The sequence below is a fragment of the Salvelinus sp. IW2-2015 genome, linkage group LG28 (assembly GCF_002910315.2).
Source record: "Salvelinus sp. IW2-2015 linkage group LG28, ASM291031v2, whole genome shotgun sequence".
Classification (NCBI taxonomy): Eukaryota; Metazoa; Chordata; class Actinopteri; order Salmoniformes; family Salmonidae; genus Salvelinus; species Salvelinus sp. IW2-2015.
Window position 1 is genome coordinate 7,215,537 of NC_036868.1, and position 15,068 is coordinate 7,230,604.

General features: G+C 44.4%; 1 pseudogene; it reads right to left on the reverse strand.

Moving 5' to 3' along the window:
* Window positions 1-15,068, reverse strand: part of LOC111954187 (mRNA-capping enzyme-like) — a 142,132-nt pseudogene that overhangs the window by 98,670 nt on the left and 28,394 nt on the right.

Consider the following 15,068-nt stretch of genomic DNA (forward strand, 5'->3'; position numbering starts at 1 on the left):
GCCTGTTGTCTCTCTCTCTCTGGCTGTGTCTCCTCTCTCTCTGGCTGTGTCTCTCTCTCTCTGGGCTGTGTCTCTCTCTCTCTGGCTGTGTCTCTCTCTCTCTGGCTGTGTCTCCTCTCTCTGGCTGTGTGTCTCTCTCTCTGGCTGTGTCTCTCTCTCTCTGGCTGGGTCTCTCTCTCTCTGGCTGTGTCCTCTCTCGCTCGGCGTGTCTCTCTCGCTCTGGCTGTGTCTCTCCGCTCTGGCTGTGTCTCTCTCGCTCTGGCTGTGTCTCTCTCGCTCTGGCTGTGTCTCTCTCGCTCTGGCTGTGTCGCTCCTCGCTCTGGCTGTGTCGCTCTCGTCTCTTTGGCTGTGTCTCTCTGTGTGTCTCTGTCTGTGTGTCTCCAGAGAGAGAGAGACACAGCCAGAGAGAGAGACACACAGACAGAGAGAGAGACACACAGACAAAGACAGAGAGGGGAAAGAGAGAGTAGCAAATCAGATACATATTGAATGCAGTAGATCGCATGAAATCTAACTTCAAAGTTTCAGTCCAACTGAAAATGGACTTGCTTTTTACATGGATTTAATCATATTCAAACAGCTGCTTCAGAATTACTCAGAGCCACTGATTCAACGGCATCTTTTACAGTTTAAATCAAAACATGGTTGGGTTAATAAAGTATCCGGGGAACAAAACTGCATCAAACTCCAAACACTGAACTCACCTCAATCTCTACCTACAGAAACAACCACATTATATTCTACAGCACGTAGACACTTTCAAACCAATTCTCTCCTCTACTGACAAAACTGGATGACAAACAAAGTCACTGATATCTTGTGATGTTATTTACATCCTAAAGCCGCTCCACTTCAATGCAAATGTGCCAGCCTGCAGTTAGAGACAGCCATATCTTCAAATAGCATGATGTGCTGCTACGTTCACCGGCAGTGACGAGGTAGGCGAGTTGTTTCGCTCATTGAGGAAATTTTAGCACTAATCCTGAATTAGTTCTCAGGCTTTTGCAGGTGAGATACGGGACTTAGTTTGCATTAAGAAATACGCTGCACTTTCCTTGGCCTCAGGAAGACCACATAAGCCTGCAGTACAAAGACAGTCCTTCTGGATGCATATTAACGTTTGATTATGAAGAACTTTGAGAAAGCGCTGACTGCATCTACAGTACAGGACTGGAGGCAAAGCCATGAAAACAATGTTGATCCAGTCATCCAAGAGGAGTGGTGTTAGGCCTTAATGTAGTCATACGCTCTTGAGCACTACTTTGACTCCTATCATTGCTGAAAGTCAAGTTAATCTGGGTTCTCTAAGACGTTCCATTAACATGGATGGTGGTGGAGAGAGAACTGTGGGAGCATGGTGGGGCAGACTGCAGAACCCAACTGTTATGTATCCCACAGCCTGCCACGCCACCTCTGTTCTTACTGCCTGATCCCTCCATCAGATTGCCATGCCTTCAATAGAATGCAAAGAACAAAGAGCAAAGCGCAAACAAAAGCTGTCATGCCAACTGCTCCTCTGTTTCGGTAAATGAATAAACAAGCTAAGTCAACATGAAAACTCTTTTGATTAAGAGGAGTAAAGTCAACCCATGAAAGTCAACAACAGGAGAGCTGAGAGGATACGATCAAACACAAATTGCGGACACACGCTTCCTGCTACAATCAACACAAACAAAAACCCGCTCAGCAATGTGCAATTACATGGCAGAGTTGATCAATCCAATTATATGCTTCCAGTAGGCTGACCGGCAGCAGTTCTCTCTCCATCAACAAATGCCAAGCGAAGCAGGATGTTTTAATGAGCAACACTGTATCGGTTAGCGTTTTATTCCTAAAGGTTAAGTAGCCTAATCAACGCATCCTAAAACAGTGGCAAATGAGCTTGCACCCCATTACACCACTTTATAACATTAGTGCAATCATGGAGCGCTGACTGCACCAAGCTTTTTCTGCAAACTTCTAAAGGATACAAAGGCAGGCCGTGCCTGGCCTGTTGGATGGCGATGCGAACCCCTTCTAAAATGCAGTGACATATGTACAGCTCCCCAGAGGAGAGGGGACTGGTGACAGAGATGGATAGCTCCCCAGAGGAGAGGGGACTGTACAAGAGATGGATAGCTCCCAGAGAGGAGGGACTGGTGACAGAGATGTACAGCTCCCCAGAGGAGAGGGGACTGGTGACAGAGATGGATAGCTCCCCAGAGGAGAGGGAGCTGGTGACAGAGATACAGCTCCCCAGAGGAGAGGGACTGGTGACAGAAGATGGATAGCCCCAGAGGAGAGGGGACTGGTGACAGAGATGTACAGCTCCCCAGAGGAGAGGGGACTGGTGGAACAGAGATGGATAGCTCCCCAGAGGAGAGGGACTGGTGACAGAGATGTACAGCTCCCCAGAGGTGATGGGACTGGTGGACAGATGTACAGCTCCCCAGAGGAGAGAAGGACTGGTGACAGAATGTACAGCTCCCCAGAGGAGAGGGGACTGGTGACGAGATGTACAGCTCCCCAGAGGAGAAGGGACTGGGACAGAGATGTACAGCTCCCCAGAGGTGAGGGGACTGGTGACAGAGAATGTACAGCTCCCAGAGGAAGGGGACTGGTGACAGAGATGTACAGCCCCCAGAGGAGAGGGGACTGGGACAGAGAGGTACAGCTCCGCAGAGGAGAGGGGACTGGTGACAGATGTACAGCTCCCCAGAGGAGAGGGGACTGGTGACAGATGTACAGCTCCCCAGAGGGGACTGGTGACAGAGATGGATGGCAGATCACTGCCAACTTTACTGCATTTTCTAGTGTGAGCAGCAGTAAGAACAAAAAAAAGCCTTAAATCATATATGGATTAGACCTAATTAATTTGCCATCTATACCAGCTGGTTCAGAGAGCTCTGGAAGGCATCCAGGTCCCTGAGTTGTGTGGAATACAAAAGGTTCTGTCCCAAATGGCACCCTATTCCCTAAACTACTAAATAGGGGAAAGGGTGCATTTGGAATGCAGACAATATGAGACAGGCCCAGAGAGAGAACTCATGAGAGAGTCTCTCAGTCAATGAAAGATGGGCATGCACTCTCATAGCCAACCAAGTCCTCCAAAGAGCTGGATACGACACCTCCACTTCTGACCTGCTACAGGATTACGAGCAGGGCCATGAAAAACTCCTGGCCCCAATTATGAGATACAACAGCATGGCGTTAAAGTAAGAGGCATATAATCTTCCAGTGAAAGGTCTGCTGGAGCTATACTAGTCCATAGAGAGGAGCTCCATAGAGAGGAGCTCCGTTGAGCTCCTCATCCCTGTGACTGAGGAGTGGTGGGCCACATCTGCCTTGCCTTGGGGTCTTCTGCTCCTATAGGCTCTGTTCTGGAAGAACCACTGACTTCCTGCACATGCTCTGCTGCTACTCTGACAAAGACTCAGGAGTCTGGACAACAGCATCCCTGGTGTCCCATTAGCAGTGCTCTCTTTAAAACTCTTACACACAGACACACATTAATCATGATCATGTTCAGTCATCCTCTAATCTAGTCATTTTATTCTACCCTTCATTCCCATTTTCAACAATTAACTTCAGGTCTAATTCAATTTCATGCAAGTGCTCATCAGGTATAATTCCATGATGTCAAATCTGAAAGACTCACTGACAAAATAAAGGCAATGGCTTCGGCATTGTATGTAGGTTCTGAACAGCAGTACGCTGTTGAACAGTGCCTGTGGATGCCATGTGCACATGATTACTACAAGGCCCTCAGCTTTGAGTAGAGTGTAGGCTATAGCCCTTCTCATCCACACAATCAACAAAAAAGCTGACCGTCTCTAGCTTAATGGAGGGCTTTTAAAACACTTTGGGTCCAGGCACTGACGTATAGTCTCATCGTCACTTTTATATTGAAACGGTTCAAGGTGGACCTGGCCCCTTGAAGCTGTACTAGTCCTTCATACCTCTCCTCCACTGGAGGGGATCAAGGAGGTGAGATTATTCTCTAGGGTTGTATCCCAAATGGCACCATTTTCCCTATATAGTGCACTACATAGGGAATAGGGTGCCATTTGGGACGTGTCCTAGCGCTGCTGTTCTCCACTACCACTGATCAGAAGAGGAGACGGAGGAAAAAGCTGCAGTCATTAAGCCTAGATACTTTTTACATATTATTTGACCCACTTCATATGTATATACTGTATTCTAGTCAAGGCAATCCTATTTAACTATTGCTATACATATACCATTCTATCCACGTATTCTTCAGATATACTATATATTCTATCCACATACTGCCCATAAATACCATTACACACACACATCTATTTATAATCTGGATTTAGACATTGCTCATCCTATTATTTCTTAATTCCATTCTTTTACTTTTTAGATGTGTGTAGTGTTGTTTGTTAGATATTACTGCAATGTTGGAGTTAGGAAGACAAGCATTTCGCTAAACCCGCAATAACATCTGCTAAATATCTGTCAAATCAAAACTCCAAACCTACAACCCAATTTTGACCAAAATTAACCGGAGAGATTACAAAGACCATTCACTGACATTTTCTACAAGAAATCTGCCTCCAGAAATAAAAGCTTCTCCCAAGTTGGTGCGACACCTACTGCCGTTGTCTGCTGCACTGCGGCTTGGATTCCACCTGGCGATCTGTTCACCTTTTGCCCTGTCTCCCTCTGTCTGGTACAGGTACCCCCATCACTGCAACCTTAAATGTCCTCAATGATGTCACCATTGCCCTTAATTCTAAGCAATATTGGGCTGCTATTTTTATTGACTTGGCCAAAGCTTTTGATACGGTAGACCAATCCATTCTTGTAGGCCGGCTGAGGAGTATTGGTGTCTGAGGGGTCTTTGGCCTGGTTTGCTAACTACCACTCTCAAAGAGTGCAGTGTATAAAGTCAGAAAATCTGCTGTCTCAGCCACTGCCTGTCACCAAGAGAGTACCCCAAGGCTCAATCCTAGGCCCCACACTCTTCTCAATTTAAATCAACATAGCTCAGGTAGTAGGAATCTCTCTTGTCCATTTATATGCAGATGATAGTCTTATACACAGCTGGCCCCTCCCTGGATTTTGTGTTAAATGCTCTACAACAAAGCTTTCTTAGTGTCCAACAAGCTTTCTCTACCCTTAACCTTGTTCTGAACATTTCCAAAATAAAGGTAATGTGGTTTGGTAAGACGAATGTCCCTCTCCCCACCAGTGTGATTCCTACCACTGAGGGTTTAGAGCTTGAGGTAGTCACCTCATACAAGAACTTGGGAGTATGGCTAGACGGTACACTGTCCTTCTCTCAGCATATATCATACAGCTAATTTTAGCTGCAGGCTAAAGTTAAATCGAGACTTGGTTTCCTCTATCGTAATGGCTCCTCTTTCACCCCAGCTGCCAAACTAACCCTGATTCAGATGACCATCCTACCCATGCTAGATTCCGGAGAGGTAATTTATAGATCGGCAGGTAAGGGTGCTCTTGAGCGGCAAGATGTTCTTTACCATTCAGCCATCAGATTTGCCACCAATGCTCCTTATAGGACACATCACTGCACTCTATACTCCTCTGTAAACTGGTCATCTCTGTAAACCCGTCGCAAGACCCACTGATTGATGCTTATTTATGAAACCCTTTAAGGCCTCAATCCCCCCTTTGAGATATCTACCGCAGCCCTCATCCTCCACATACAACACCCGTTCTGCCAGTCACATTTTGTTAAAGGTCCCCAAAGCACACACATCCCTGGGTCGCAACTCTTTTCAGTTCGCTGCAGCTAGCGACTGGAACGAGCTGCAACAATCACTCAAACTGGACAGTTTTATCTCAATCTCTTCATTTAAAGACTCAATCATGAACACTCTTACTGACAGTTGCTTTGCTGCTTTGTGTGATGCATATTGTTGTCTCTACCTTCTTGCCCTTTGTGCTGTTGTCTGTGCCCAATAATGTTTGTACCATGTTTTGTGCTGCTACCATGTTGTGTTGCTACCATGTTATGATGTGTTGCTACAATACGTTGCTGCCTTGCTATGTTGTTGTCTTCGTTCTCTCTTCATGTAGCGTTGTCTCTCTTGTTGTGATGTGCGTTTTGTCCTAAATGTATATATTGTTTTATTTTTAATCCCAGCCCCCGTAGGAGGCCTTTTGGTAGGCCGTCATTGTAACTTAGAATTTGTTCTTAACTGACTTGCCTAGTTAAATAAAAGGTTAAATAAAAATAAAATGTGTATGCGACCAATAAAATATGACTTGTTCTGATTTGAGGAAGTGATTGGCAGGAAAGTGAAGCAGATGGGAGGATATTTAATTAATGATAGATGATTAGTTCTGAAAAACTTCCATTGTACATTGAGAATGGTTTCCAAGCTCACAATGACTGTATTGAATGTGTTTCAGAGAGCTTGTAGACAAACTGCTGATGTGACAAGGGTGAATTGAAAATGATCCATTTGATTACAATGCAGCACTGCCTGGCCTTGCATACAATGGCTTCAGCAAACTTGAAGTTTGAGGAGACGAGGCAATATCTCCGCTCCTGCAGAAGGACAATTTCAAACCACACCACTCCCATCTCCTTCCTAAAATTGGGCTGATGTTCCTAGAAGAACAACAAAAGACGAGTGTCATTATATTTTGGAAGGAAAGTGGACAGATGTGTCACCCACTGAGAAGACAACAGTTATTGCAGAAGGCTAAAGTGGTCCCCCTGTTGTCTAATTGACCAATTAGCCATGTCTCTGCTGTCAAGTGCCTTATGTAGTGAGTCTGGAGAAGCAGTCACTGCAGCCTAACTGAGGGGCCCTTCCTCATCAGTCAAGGATCCTAAGCTACATTTCCCCTCCCACTCTCGCTCCCTTTCAAGGCATCATAATGACGCTGTATACCCGGTGCCAAAATATAATGGCTCCCGAAAATGTAGGCCCTACTACAATTCAAAATGACCTATTATCCATACTGGCAGAAATCCCTCTCCACCTGCAGCCCCAGTCCTCCAGTGAGGTTATGTAAGGCAGTTTTTCCCCCTGGTTTATTTCTCCAGTGCTTTGATCCTAATGATGCACAGAGGCCATTGTGTTGGCTCCTAGCAGTGGTGCCCAGAGGCCTGAGTGACAGCAGCTCCACCCCCCTCGGGGACCCTCAGATCAGATCCAGCAGCTTTGCACATCATTAGTGAGCAGCAGAGTCCACTGGCAGGAAGTGCAAGGCAAGGCTGCCACTCAAAACAACCCTAATACCCCCAGTGGTAGAGGAGTGTGGGCCTATTTCTCCTATTTGACACCAGTGAGAAAGGTTATTTTACATAAATAATTGGGAGGTGTATGATCAAGCGTTGCCATATTGTACATGACACTTGTGCTGAGTTCCTCTTTACACGCTCAGAGCCAGTGACATACTCAACATAAACTAGTAATACTGAATAGGTAGAAGAGAGCCATGACCTCTGACGAACACATAGTACGGTATTTCAGTACACATAATGGATTTACAATCCACGAAACGGTTTCAGTATTGGGCAACAGCCTCTAAGAGTGTTGTAACGTTAGATCAAATTCAACAGAAATGTTGATTTTTAATATAAGGACTCGTACTGTATATTGATCTGGGTTTGGGCTGTGTGGACTGACTTGTGTGCAATAAAATCTCCAGAAAATCATCTGACAGATCAACACAGAGAGAGAACATAATAACTGGCAATATTAGATCAACAGCCTGTGTCTCGGTCTCCTTTAATAGCCAGGAGATACAATCAAATCTAACACTTCTTACACCATCAGTCCTATTGATTACTCCTTTTGAGAAAATGACTACAACTAGGCTACACAAGGGAAGGGGGTGAGAGGAGGAAGGAGGAGAAATTAAAAATTAAGCTCTTGCCCTGAGATAAGGGAGTGTCTAGAGCAGTGGTTTTCAATCCTGGTCCTGGGGACCCAAAGGGGTGCACATTTTTGTTTTTGCCCTAGCACTACACACCTGATTCAAATCATCAAAGCCTGATGAGTTTATTTGAATCAGGTGTGTAGTGCTAGGGCAAAAACAAAATGTGCACCCTTTGGGTCCCCAGGACCAGGATTGAGAACCACTGCTCTAGAGGCCCAGGGACCAGTGTCGCTCTTCCTCCTTAACCCAAACGGACCAATTCCATTTATAGTGCACAACTTCTGACCAGGGCCCGTAGGAAGTGCCATTTGGGACGTATAACCCCTCAGCCACCCCAATGATTAGCAGCCAGCTCTTTCTCTCTCCATGGAGGGAAGCAGCAGACTGTCACACAGATCGAACCACCAACTCCCTTCAGTCCAGAGAGGACTGATTGTATCACTTCTTCAGATTGGTGAAGTGTGAGTGGAGTGCACACTGTTGAAATATTTGTAAGCAGCAAAAATTGAAACAATGCTAGGAAATGAATTTCTTATGCTCACTGAGGTGACTAGGGTGAGTGGCTGGAGAGATGTGGAATAAACGAGAGGTTGTGTGTGAGTCACTTCAATAAGATGGAGAGAAAAAAAACAAGTCATGCTTACTTTGGACTGACAGTGTGCGTGTGTTTACTGTTGACTACCCAGAAAACCCATGGGAATATGTGCAGAGCCAATCTTGCCGGACCACCTTGAGTGCAGACACATTGCCAATTGAAGACTCCCAATCCAGCAGTTAAAACGATAAGCATCAGGAATTCTCGGCATGATCCGCAAGGATGAATTAAGATCAAACTGCACAACGGCAATCAATCAGCAAGTCTCCCTTCCAGAAATAAATGCGCCAGAATCCTTGAAATTCCTATAAATCTCATCACCAAGGCATGACAATTTCACAGCTCTTAATTGCTTCTAGCATTGAATGCTCATATTTCAGAAATGTGAACACTTATTATCCCCGTTGCCAGTCGAAAAAAAATCTCCAGATAAAATGTCAAAACCAACCCACAAGGTCTGAAAACGACATTTATTTTTTGCCGCAGCAAGAGAGGAGTTGCCACATTTATCCAATAAACCCTTTTTCCATAACATTATCAAGCGACTTAATGAACATCAACGTAACTTGTAACAATATAATGCTAAAAATGTGGTTTTCCATCAATAAATTGAGAGAAAGGAATTTCTATGTCGCAAGAGAAATTATAATTTGTCCTTAAACTCGCCAGATAATTTTCCATCAAAGGATGTCGATTTAACTCGACTGTTATGCCTAAATAAATCCCTTTTGCACATGTGCATAAGAAAATCCCACAGGAGAGTTTGAGTGACGAAGGTTGGACAGAGGATCTCAAAATCTCTGCGCAAGAAACTTGGACGACCTTCAAAACCTTGCCACAAATGGAGGTTGTACATCTGCTAGCCACATGAATGGCCCTGAACATTACCACTCAGTGAGCTTTCAAAAAATGGGCACTATTTTACATCTCCACCAACAAAAGAAGAACCAAGCCCTGTTGTTGGTGTACTGATAGAGCTGTACTACGCATCGTGTGATAAGACGTCTCATCTGGTGTGAAGGGCTCAATCTCCTCCAGCAATAGATCCAACAACAAATAAATCAACATCAGTTTGACTGACTGACTTGCATATATTCAATGTCTTGCATCCATTTCCCTTCCATTCCTTATTTTGCTTCCCTTCCAACTGGGAAACTACGACTGGGCCTTCATGATGATGCTACTCAGTCGTGCATGAATGCACAAGCACAACTCACTCCCGATTTATATTTATAAAAAGGGCATCAATGAGAGCATTTACCATGGCTTCAACCCACAAGGGCTCATTTATAATGCACTTTGTAGTGCAGGCCAGGGGAAAAAAGATTTGCAAAAAGCCATTGAGCTGGCTTGTTTCATCTCCTGTACAATAAAGTGATTGGAGATGCATTAAAGATGGAGGAATGCTGTAAGAAGTGGTTGGAGGAAAGACCGTGGGCAGGCAGGTAGTGGTTCCCCCACAGGCGAGCCGTTGCAAATTGAAGGTGGCCTGGTTGGGCTCTCAGGAGATAATGAGCCGCTCTCATTCATCTCAACACAAGGGCTGTGTCCCAGATGGCATCCTATTCCATTTAGTACACTTTTGACCATAGCCCTATTACTTACAGAACACAGTGCATTCAGAAAGTATTCAGACACCTTGACTTTTCAACATTTTGGAAAATGGATGAAATCGATTTTTTCCCCCTCAATCTACACATACCCCATACTGACAAAGCAAAAACAGCTTTTTTTAGAAATGTTTGCACATTTATATAACATAAAACTGAAATATCACATTTATATAAGTATTCAAACCCTTTACTCAGTACTTTGTTGAAGCACCTTTCGCAGCGATTTCAGCCTCGAGTCTTCTTGGGTATGACGCTACAAACTTTGCACACCTGTACTTGGGAAGTTCCTCTTTCTTCTCTGCAGATCCTCTCAAGCTCTGTCAGGTTGGATGGGGAGCGTCGCAGCACAGCTATTTTCAGGTCTCTCAGAGATGTTCGATCGGGTTCAAGTCCAGGCTCTGGCTGGGCCACACAAGGACATTCCGAGACTTGTCCCGAAGCCACCCCTGCGTTGTCTTGACTGTGTGCTTAGGGTCATTGCCCTGTTGGAAGGTGAACCTTCGCTCTGGAGCAGGTTTTCAGCAAGGATCCCTCTATACTTTGCTCCGTTAATCTTTTCCTCAATCCTGACTAGTCTCCCAGTCCCTGCCGCTGAAAAACATCCCCACAACATGCTGCCACCACCACGCTTTACCGTAGGGATGGTGCCGGGTTTCCTCCAGACGTGAAGCTTGGCGTTAGGGCCAAAGAGTTAAATCTTGGTTTCATCAGACCAGTGAATCTTTTTTCTCATGGTCTGAGAGTCCTTTCGATGCCTTTTGGCAAACTCCAAAGTGGGCTGTCATGTGCCTTTTACTGAGGATGGGCTTCCATCTGGCCATCTACCATAAAGGCCTGATTGGTGGAGTGCTGCAGAGATGGTTGTCCTTCTGGAAGGTTTTCCCATATCTACAGAGGAACTCTGGACCTCTACCAGAGTGACCATCAAGTTCTTGGTCACCTCCCTGACCAAGGCCCTTCTCCCCCGATTGCTCAGTTTGGCCAGCTCTAGGAAGAGTCTTGGTGGTTCCAAACTTCTTCAATTTAAGAATAATGGAGGCCACTGTTCTTGGGGACCTTCAAATGCTGCAGAAATGTTTCGGTAATGGAAACAGGATACATCTGAGCACAATTTCAAGTCTCATAGCAAAGGGTCTGAATACTTATGTAAATACATTTTGTTTTTATCAATTTGCATTAATTTCTTAACCTGCTTTTGCTTTGTCATTATGGGGTAGTGTGTGGATTGATGAGGGAAAAAAGGTTATTCAATCAATTTTAGAATAAGGCTGTAACGTAACAAAATGTAGAACAAGTCAAGGGGTCTGAATACTTTCCGAATGCACTGTATAGTGCACTACATTTGACCAGAGCTCTGTGGCTCTGGTCAAAAGTAGTGCACTATGTAGGGAATATTGTGCCATTTGGGTCACAGACAAGTTGTTTGATGGAAACCCACTCTGGCTCTGGAAAACATCAATCTGCTCTAAGAACGGCCTGTCATCAGCCATTGCTGTAATGAAAATAATAAAGGAGGACCCCTCTCTGTACCGGCTGAGGGAATTGCCCTAAATGAAATAGGTGGGCCTAATTCTTCTGACTTCTATAATTGGGAGCGTCTAGGGCTGTTCCTAGAAAATACCCAGAGCGCTAAGGACCCCATCAGTGAAATTGACCAAGAGTTGGTAGCTGAAGAGAGCCAAATAGACAGTCACTTCTTGGAGATGCCAGGTCTCCACTTTGACCGCTCGCCACCCTCCTTCCTTCAGGAAATTAAAGCAGTGATAAGTAACATTTCTCAAACTGACTGCCTTGCTTCATGAAATATTCACCAGCGTAGCGAGAGAAAGTGTTTCGATGTAGACAGCCAGAATACTAAAAACTTCATGCCTACAACCTTAGCCTCCAGGTTAATAATAAGTAGGGCAGTTTGATGTACAAGTACACCCCCTGGACAGGAAGCTAGCCTCCAGGGCAGGAGAAGTGATTGAAAAGAATGTCTGCGTCTGTCTGCTCTATTCTAAATGGGTGAGGATGACGTGGGAGATGACCACAGCCCATGGCTACTCTTCTAGCTGCCTCGGGCCTGACACTCTGCAACTGCAGCCATCAATCTCCACACAACCCGAGCAGCGCTGCCATTCAAGTGCGCAGGGCTAATCGAAAACGATTCAAAGCCAGGGGGGCAGTGTAGGGGATCAATGTTAGCTGAATACTAACAGTCCTGACTAATAGGCCTGGAAGATGAACTACAAATGAAGCCAGGGATCTCAGTGCTGTGCACAGTCAGATATTGCCATAGAGGCATGTGCTGCTCACCCAAACATGCCTATTCTCAGTGAGGAATGGAAGCTAAATACCAGGGAGACAAGGAGCCTAGCTGCCCTTAGAGATAGAAAACAGCTAAATCCACTGAACGCTTTAGTTCACGTTCAAGACTTCAGGTGAAGCACAGCTGTATAGAGCCCCACAGTGGAGGTGTCATAATACCTGTAAAACCTAGCGGTCAAACAGGGAAACGGTTCTATTCATTTTTCCCATAGGGAATTTTAGAAACACTTAATAAGGGCTGTGTTTCGTGTAGGCTTACCACGGCATGATGTTTTGAATCTCTCTAGGACAAGCGGACTTTAATCAATATATTCAGCTCTTTAGTCTCAGATTCAAAAATGTGAATTAGCTTCAAAGTAGACATGCAAGACTATACAGTGCAGTCGGGAAATTTAGACCCCTTGACTTTTCACATTTTGTTACGTTACAGACAGACATCCTAAAATGCATTAAATAAATAAAAAACCTCAATCTACACACAATACGCCATCATTTTTTGCAAATGTATACATTTAAAAAAAAATACATTTCCATAAGTATTCAGACACTTTGCCATGAGATTCGAAATTGAGCTCAGGTGCATCCTGTTTCCATTGATCATCCTTGAGATGTTTCTACAATTTGATTGGAGTCCACCTGTGGTAAATTCAATTAATTGGACATCATTTGGAAAGGCACACACCTGTCTATATAAGGTCCCACAGTTGACAGTGCATGTCAGAGCAAAAACCAAGCCATGAGGTTCAAAGAAATTGTCCGTAGAGCTCCGAGGGGAAGGGTACTAAAAAAAAATCTGCAGCATTGAAGGTCCCCAAGAAAACAGTGGTAGCCATCATCCTTACATGGAAGTTTGGAACCACTAAAACTATTCCTTGAGCTGGCCGCCCTGCCAAACTGAGCAATCGGGGGAGAAGGACCTTGGTCAGGGAGGTGACCAAGAACCCATTGGTCACTGACAGAGCAGAGTTCCTTTGTGGAGATGGGAGAACCTTCCAGAAGGACAAGCATCTCTGCAGCACTCCATCAATCAGGCCTTTAACTTCTTATGGGCAGGTGGGACGGTAGCATTCCACCTGGCCAACATCCGGTGAATTTGCAGAGCGCAAAATTCAAACTACAGAATTATAAATATTTAACTTTCATAAAATCACAAGTGTAATACATCAAAAATAAGGCTTAACTTCTTGTTAATCCAGCCACTGTGTCAGATTTCAAAAAGGCTTTACGGCGAAAGTACACCATGTGATTATCTGAGGACAGCACCCCGCAAACAAAAATCATGAAAAACATTTCAACCAGGCAAGTGCGCCACGAAAGTCAGAAATAGCGATATAATAAATGCCTTACCTTTGATGATCTTCTTCTGTTGGCACTCCAAAAGGTCCCGGATACATCACAAATGGTCCTTTTGTTCGATAATGTCCTTCTTTATATCCATAAAAACTCAGTTTAGCTGGCGTGCTTCAGTCAATAATCCACCCAGTTTCCCTCCATCAAAATGCATACAAAATGAAACCCAAACATTACTAATAAACTCTTCCAAACAAGTCAAACAATGTTTATAATCAAACCTTAGGTAGCGTAATACGTAAATAAACGATAAAATGTAAGACGGAGAATCGTTATTGTCTTTACCTGAGAAAATACCAAAGAACGAGCCCTTTCACGCGCTTGGAAACACTACAGCCAAAATGGGAGCCACCTAGAAAAACTCAAATTTCTGGCTAATTTTTCCAAAAACCAGCATGAAACTCTTTCAAAAGATTGTTGACATCTAGTGGAAGCCCTAGGAACTGCAATCTGGGAGGATGTCGCCGTATAATAAAAGTGACAGCCATTAAAAACAGTGGTAGACTGAAAAAAAGGTTTGTCCTCAGGGTTGCCTGCCATATCAGTTCTGTTATAGTCACAGAAATAATTTTAACAGTTTTAGAAACATTAGTGTTTTCTATCCTAATCGACCAACCAAATGCATATCCTAGCTTCTGGGCCTGAGTAACAGGCAGTCTACTTTGGGCACGCTTTTCATCCGGACGTGAAAATACTGCCCCCTACCCAAGAGAGGTTAATGGTTGGGTGTCCAGACAGAAGCCAAAAGTAACCTAAAGGACTCAGACCATGTGGACAAGATTCTCTTGTCTGATGAAACAGAGATTGAACTCTTTGGCCTGAATGCCAAGCGTCACATCTGGCAGAAACCTGGCACATACACAATAAAACATGTTTTAATCAACTGCTTAGAGCATAAGGGACTGGAAATTCAGAAAACGTAATAAACTTTGAAGTGATAGTCTTCTCTTATGCCGCTTTAGAGCTGAAACACAATTACTCCATATGTCTAGCAGAACAGCCATTTTACTGGAGAAATAACAGGCTGTGTTCTGCCCTGGTGTCTCTTAACTACGGTTCCAAAGGGTCGGAAACTCTCCGGTAAATTTCCCATGGGAAGTTAAGCCCTGGAATTTGGGCAATTTTGCTTAAATTCATTTTTTTTATTTTTTTAAGTTAGCTTATAACAGTGAACCTTTTTGTGGGTCACACAAGGCAATTCTAGGTCGTGTGGCATATGTTGGTTAAACCATCCCCAATTCAATGGCATTGCAACTCTGCATGCACAATGCATTATTCCATCATGTGCAGCTGATTCTCAAGATCTTGCACACTCATGAGATGCTATTGAGCCC